We start from the raw sequence: 7,500 nt of genomic DNA, 5'->3' as shown, positions 1-7,500 counted from the left end.
TCTCGCGGGCCCAAGAGCCACTTTCCACGGCCTACCAACGCAATCCGAAGTGCATTGGCCAACCATTACAACGGGAAACACTTTGCCTCTCCACCAGAGACTAAGTCCAATTGGTTAACCATTTCTCAGGAAAACACTTTGCCTCTCTGCCTGGGACTTAAGTCCAATTGGTTAACCATTTCTCATGGCCGCAATTTGCCTGCCGTTCAGAGACCAAGTCCAATTGGTTAACCATTTCTCTTGAAAACACTTTGCCTCTCCGCCAGAGACTAAGTCCAATTGGTTAACCATTTCTCAGGAAAACGCTTTGCCTCTCTGCCAGAGACTAAGTCCAATTGGTTAACCATTTCTCTTGAAAACACTTTGCCTCTCTGCCAGAGACTAAGTCCAATTGGTTATCCATTTCTCGTGAAAACACTTTGCCTCTCTGCCAGAGACTAAGTCCAATTGGTTAACCATTTCTCAGGAAAACACTTTGCCTCTCTGCCAGAGACTAAGTCCAATTGGTTAACCATTTCTCGTGAAAACACTTTGTCTCTCCGCCAGAGACTAAGTCCAATTGGTTAATCATTTCTCAAGGCCACAATTTGCCTGCCGTTCAGAGACCAAGTCCAATTGGTTAACCATTTCTCTTGAAATCACTTTGCCTCTCTGCCAGAGACTAAGTCCAATTGGTTAACCATTTCTCTTGAAAACACTTTGCCTCTCTGCCAGAGACTAAGTCCATTTGGTTAACCATTTCTCTTGAAAACACTTTGTCTCTCCGCCAGAGACTAAGTCCAATTGGTTAACCATTTCTCGTGAAAACACTTTGTCTCTCCGCCAGAGACTAAGTCCAATTGGTTAACCATTTCTCTGGAAAACACTTTGCCTCTCTGCCAGAGACTAAGTCCAATTGGTTAACCATTTCTCAGGAAAACACTTTGCCTCTCTGCCAGAGACTAAGTCCCATTGGTTAACCATTTCTCGTGAAAACACTTTGTCTCTCCGCCAGAGACTAAGTCCAATTGGTTAATCATTTCTCAAGGCCACAATTTGCCTGCCGTTCAGAGACCAAGTCCAATTGGTTACCCATTTCTCTTGAAAACACTTTGCCTCTCTGCCAGAGACTAAGTCCAATTGGTTAACCATTTCTCTTGAAAACACTTTGCCTCTCTGCCAGAGACCAAGTCCAATTGGTTAACCATTTCTCGTGAAAACACTTTGCCTCTCTGCCAGAGACTAAGTCCAATTGGTTATCCATTTCTCTTGAAAACACTTTGTCTCTCCGCCAGAGACGAAGTCCAATTGGTTAACCATTTCTCTTGAAAACACTTTGCCTCTCTGCCAGAGACTAAGTCCAATTGGTTAACCATTTCTCGTGAAAACACTTTGCCTCTCTGCCAGAGACTAAGTCCAATTGGTTAATCATTTCTCTTGAAAACACTTTGCCTCTCTGCCAGAGACTAAGTCCAATTGGTTAACCATTTCTCGTGAGAACACTTTGCCTCTCTGCCAGAGACTAAGTCCAATTGGTTCACCATTTCTCTTGAAAACACTTTGTCTCTCCGCCAGAGACTAAGTCCAATTGGTTAACCATTTCTCTGGAAAACACTTTGCCTCTCTGCCAGAGACTAAGTCCAATTGGTTAACCATTTCTCTTGAAAACACTTTGCCTCTCTGCCAGAGACTAAGTCCAATTGGTTAACCATTTCTCGTGAAAACGCTTTGCCTCTCTGCCAGAGACGAAGTCCAATTGGTTAACCATTTCTCAGTGGCACACCGAGGGCAATCTGTAACGTCTCGCGGGCCCGGGGGCCCCTTTGCACGGCCTGCCAATGCAATCCGAGGCGCACTGTCCTTCGTTTGGTTAACCATTTCTCAGGGGCACACCGAGGGCACCCTGCATTGTCTCGCGGGCCCGGAGGCCACTTTGCACGGCCTGCCAATGCAATCCGAGGTGCTTCGCCCTTGGCCGCCTTCCCGGCCGGCTTCGGGACGTTTCGGGGGCTCTCACCGGGGCAAATCCGGTCCCCCGGGCGATTAGGAGGCCTCCCCGGGCAGGCCCGGGCTTCAGGCCGCCGCTTTTCCATCCCGGCCGAAAGAGGCGAAAAATGCCGAAAATGGCCAAAAATGGCCGCCGGCAGGGCCTGTCGGTCGGTTTGGCGGCAGCCTGGGTCGGTCCCTGCAGACCTGGAGGCTCGAGAAGGTTTTTGGCGATGTCGACCGATTCTCGATTTGCCACCTCCTACTATTCTGCAGGTACCCCGCCAACCTCCCCTGCCAACAATTCCAACCGTAAGGTCGGGCGGTAGTCCTACCGTCCAGGAGGCCCCAAAGCCCGCAAAACGCCATTTTGCCCTTTCCTCATCGGGACTTCCGAGGGGAACTCATTAACCAGCTCCAGGAGTGGCATGCCAGAAAATGCAACTTGACCCGTCGCCGGGCAGATTCGCTACTCTCTGCGGGAATACCCCCACCGGGTGCCGGGTAAAGGCCTCGGATCTGACCTCATGGACTTCCGTCTGTGCACGGATTTTGCTCTCGCGGGCCCAAGAGCCACTTTGCCCGGCCTGCCAATGCAACCCGAGGTCCATTGTCCTCATTGGTTAACCATTTCTCGTGAAAACACTTTGCCTCTCTGCCAGAGACGAAGTCCAATTGGTTAACCATTTCTCGTGAAAACACTTTGTCTCTCCGCCAGAGACTAAGTCCAATTGGTTAACCATTTCTCAGGGGCTCACCGAGGGCAATCTGTAACGTCTCGCGGGCCCGGGGGCCCCTTTGCACGGCCTGCCAATGCAATCCGAGGCGCACTGTCCTTCGTTTGGTTAACCATTTCTCAGGGGCACACCGAGGGCACCCTGCATTGTCTCGCGGGCCCGGAGGCCACTTTGCACGGCCTGCCAATGCAATCCGAGGTGCTTCGTCCTTGGCCGCCTTCCCGGCCGGCTTCGGGACGTTTCCGGGGCTCTCACCGGGGCAAATCCGGTCCCCCGGGCGATTAGGAGGCCTCCCCGGGCAGGCCCGGGCTTCAGGCCGCCGCTTTTCCATCCCGGCCGAAAGAGGCGAAAAATGCCGAAAATGGCCAAAAATGGCCGCCGGCAGGGCCTGTCGGTCGGTTTGGCGGCAGCCTGGGTCGGTCCCTGCAGACCTGGAGGCTCGAGAAGGTTTTTGGCGATGTCGACCGATTCTCGATTTGCCACCTCCTACTATTCTGCAGGTACCCCGCCAACCTCCCCTGCCGACAATTCCAACCGTAAGGTCGGGCGGTAGTCCTACCGACGAAGAGGCCCCAAAGCCCGCAAAACGCCATTTTGCCCTTTCCTCATCGGGACTTCCGAGGGGAACTCATGAACCAGCTCCAGGAGTGGCATGCCAGAAATTGCAACTTGACCCGTCGCCGGGCGCACTCGCTGCTCTTTGCGGGAATACCCCCACCGGGCGCCGGGTAAGAGCCTCGGATCTGACCTCATGGGCTTCCGTCCTCGCACGGATTTTGCTCTCCCGGGCCCAGGGGCCACTTTCCCCGGCCTTGCGAAGGCAATCGGAGGTGCTTCGCCCTCGAAACCGCCTTCCCGGCCGGCTTCGGGACGTTTCCGGGGCAAATCCGGTCCCGCGGGCGAAGGGGAGCCTTCCCCGGGCACGCCCGGGCTTCAGGCCGCCGCTTTCCGTGACCTACCGAAAGACGCGAAAAATGCCGAAAATGGCCAAAAATGGCCGCCCGGCACGGCCTCGCGGTCGGTTTGGGGGCAGCCTGGGTCGGTCCCTGCAGACCTGGAGGCTCGAGAAGGCACTTGGCGATGTCGACCGATTCTCGATTTGCCACCTCCTACTATTCTGCAGGTACCCCGCCAACCTCCCCAGCCAACAAATCGCAAATGCCGATCGGCGGGTGACCGTCCGGTAGTCATGCCGACGAAGAGGCACCTAGGCCCCGCAAACGCTTCCAAATCCGACCCCATCCCGGACCGGTTCTTTTTTAAAAAAGGCTCCCAGGATTCCGGATTTTTTCCTGCCGCACTCGGGACCACCCGACGGACACGAAACCGGGAACCTTTCCCCGGTCCGACCCTCCTCGGCCCGGCCAGCCGACGCCGAAGCGGCCGACTGGTTAATGATTTCACCCTGCTCCGACGTGACGCGTTTTCCAACCGCGCATGCGCGGCTCTGCCACCCGAACCGCCCCCTCACGTGGGGGCTCTGGGTCCGCCCCCCGGCAGCCATTTCCTCCTGCCGGTCCGTTATTTTACGCCGTTTTTCGCCCTCCAGCCCTGCCGGAATGCTGCCTGCTCGCTGGTTAACCATTTCGCTCCCTGCACTTCGGCTTCTGCCCTGCTGGGGAAGCCCGCTGCTGCCTCTAACCGTACTCACGGGCGGGCGGCTCTCCTGCGCGGCCTCCGGCCACGCCCCCTCACCTGGTTTGCTGGGAACCCGCCCCCGGCAGCCTGTTACTCGTGCCGGTTCGGTCTTATCGGCCCTTTTTGCACCTTCCCTGCCTGCTGGCATGCTTCGGCTCACCGGTCAACCGGTTCCCCGTTCTCCACTTAGACTTTTGAGCTGCGGGGCTGGTCTGCCGCGAACTGCACCCGTATTACGGGGCGGGCGGCTCTACTGCCCGTACGGCTGCCCTGCCTGTTAACTGGTTAACCGTTTCCCCGTCCACTACTTCGTCCCTGGACCTGCCGGTGTGTTCTGCAGCTAACTGCACCCGTATTACGGGGCGGGACGCTCCGCTTACCGGCCGGCTGCCATGCCTGCTTAACTGGTCAACCATTTACTCACATATACTTAGCCCCTGGAGCTGCTGGGCTGGTCGGCGACCTAACTGCACCCTTGTTGCCGGGAGGTCGGCACTAATTGCCGGCCGGCCGGCTGCCCTGCCTGCTAACTGGTAAACCCTTTACCCACATGTACTTAGCCCCTGGATACTGATGGGCTGTTCTGCACCTAACTGCACCCTGATTAGCGGGCGGGCGGCTGTAATTGCCGGCCGGCTGCTCTGCCTGCTAACTGGTTAACCATTGACCCACATGTACTTAGCCCCTGGAAACAGAGGGGCTGTTCTGCACCTAACTGCACCCTTATTAGCGGGCGGACAGGCGGCCGGCTCTAATTACCGGCCGGCCGGCTGCCCTGCCTGCTAACTGGTTAACCATTTACCCACATGTACTTAGCCCCTGGAAACTGATGGGCTGTTCTGCACCTAACTGCACCCTTATTAGCGGGCGGACAGGCGGCCGGCTCTAATTACCGGCCGGCCGGCTGCCCTGCCTGCTAACTGGTTCACCATTTACCCACATGTCCTTAGCCCCTGGAAGCTGATGGGCTGTTCTGCACCTAACTGCACCCTTATTAGCGGGCGGGCGGCTGTAATTACCGGCCGGCTGCCCTGCCTGCTAACTGGTTAACCATTTACCCACATGTACTTAGCCCCTGGAAACTGATGGGCTGTCCTGCACCTAACTGCACCCTTATTAGCGGGCGGACAGGCGGCCGGCTCTAATTACCGGCCGGCCGGCTGCCCTGCCTTGCTAGCTGGTTAACCATTTACCCACATGTACTTAGCCCCTGGAAACTGATGGGCTGTTCTGCACCTAACTGCACCCTTATTAGTGGGCGGACAGGCGGCCGGCTCTAATTACCGGCCGGCCGGCTGCCCTGCCTGCTAACTGGTTAACCATTTACCCACATGTACTTAGCCCCTGGAAACTGATGGGCTGTCCTGCACCTAACTGCACCCTGATTAGCGGGCGGGCGGCTCTAATTGCCGGCCGGCTGCTCTGCCTGCTAACTGGTTCACCATTGACCCACATGTACTTAGCCCCTGGAAACTGATGGGCTGTCCTGCACCTAACTGCACCCTTATTAGCGGGCGGACAGGCGGCCGGCTGTAATTCCCGGCCGGCTGCGCTGCCTGCTAACTGGTTAACCATTTACCCACATGTACTTAGCCCCTGGAAACTGATGGGCTGTTCTGCAACTCACTGCACCCTTACTGGCGGGCGGACAGGCGGCCGGCTCTAATTACCGGCCGGCCGGCTGCCCTGCCTTGCTAACTGGTTAACCATTTACCCACATGTACTTAGCCCCTGGAAACTGATGGGCTGTTCTGCACCTAACTGCACCCTTATTAGCGGGCGGGCGGCTGTAATTACCGGCCGGCTGCCCTGCCTGCTAACTGGTTAACCTTTTACCCACATGTACTTAGCCCCTGGAAACTGATGGGCTGTTCTGCACCTAACTGCACCCTTACTAGCGGGCGGACAGGCGGCCGGCTCTAATTACCGGCCGGCCGGCTGCCCTGCCTTGCTAACTGGTTAACCATTTACCCACATGTACTTAGCCCCTGGAAACTGATGGGCTGTCCTGCACCTAACTGCACCCTTACTAGCGGGCGGGCGGCTGTAATTAGCGGCCGGCTGCCCTGCCTGCTAACTGGTTCATCATTTACCCACATGTACTTAGCCCCTGGAGCTGCTGGGCTGGTCGGCACCTAACTGCAGCCCTATGGCCGGGAGGTCGGCTCTAATTACCGGCCGGCTGCCCTGCCTGCTAACTGGTTAATCATTTACCCACATGTACTTAGCCCCTGGAGCTGCTGGGCTGGTCGGCACCTAACTGCACCCGTAATGGCCGGGAGGTCGGCTCTAATTACCGGCCGGCTGCCCTGCCTGCTAACTGGTTAACCATTTACCCACATGTACTTAGCCCCTGGAGCTGATGGGCTGTTCTGCACCGAACTGCACCCTGATTAGCGGGCGGGCGGCTCTAATTGCCGGCCGGCTGCCCTGCCTGCTAACTGGTTAACCATTTACCCGCATGTACTTAGCCCCTGGAGCTGCTGGGCTGGCCGGCACCTAACTGCACCCTTATCACCGGGCGGGCGGCTCTAATTACCGGCCGGCCGGCTGCCCTGCCTGCTAACTGGTTCACCATTTACCCACATGTACATAGCCCCTGGAGCTGCTGGGCTGGCCGGCACCTAACTGCACCCTTATCACCGGGCGGGCGGCTCTAATTACCGGCCGGCCGGCTGCCCTGCCTGCTAACTGGTTAACCATTTACCCACATGTACTTAGCCCCTGGAAAATGATGGGCTGTTCTGCACCTATCTGCACCCTGATTAGCGGGCGGGCGGCTCTAATTGCCGGCCGGCTGCTCTGCCTGCTGACTGGTTAACCATTTACCCACATGTCCTTAGCCCCTGGAAGCTGATGGGCTGTTCTGCACCTAACTGCACCCTGATTAGCGGGCGGGCGGCTGTAATTGCCGGCCGGCTGCATTGCCTGCTAACTGGTTAACCATTGACCCACATGTACTTAGCCCCTGGAAACAGAGGGGCTGTTCTGCACCTAACTGCACCCTTATTAGCGGGCGGACAGGCGGACGGCTCTAATTACCGGCCGGCCGGCTGCCCTGCCTGCTAACTGGTTAACCATTTACCCACATGTACTTAGCCCCTTGAAACTGATGGGCTGTTCTGCACCATACTGCACCCTTATTAGCGGGCGGACAGGC

The sequence above is a fragment of the Cetorhinus maximus genome, unplaced genomic scaffold (assembly GCF_964194155.1).
Source record: "Cetorhinus maximus unplaced genomic scaffold, sCetMax3.hap1.1 HAP1_SCAFFOLD_4020, whole genome shotgun sequence".
In the NCBI taxonomy this organism is placed as follows: domain Eukaryota; kingdom Metazoa; phylum Chordata; class Chondrichthyes; order Lamniformes; family Cetorhinidae; genus Cetorhinus; species Cetorhinus maximus.
This window is presented reverse-complemented; position numbering follows the sequence as displayed.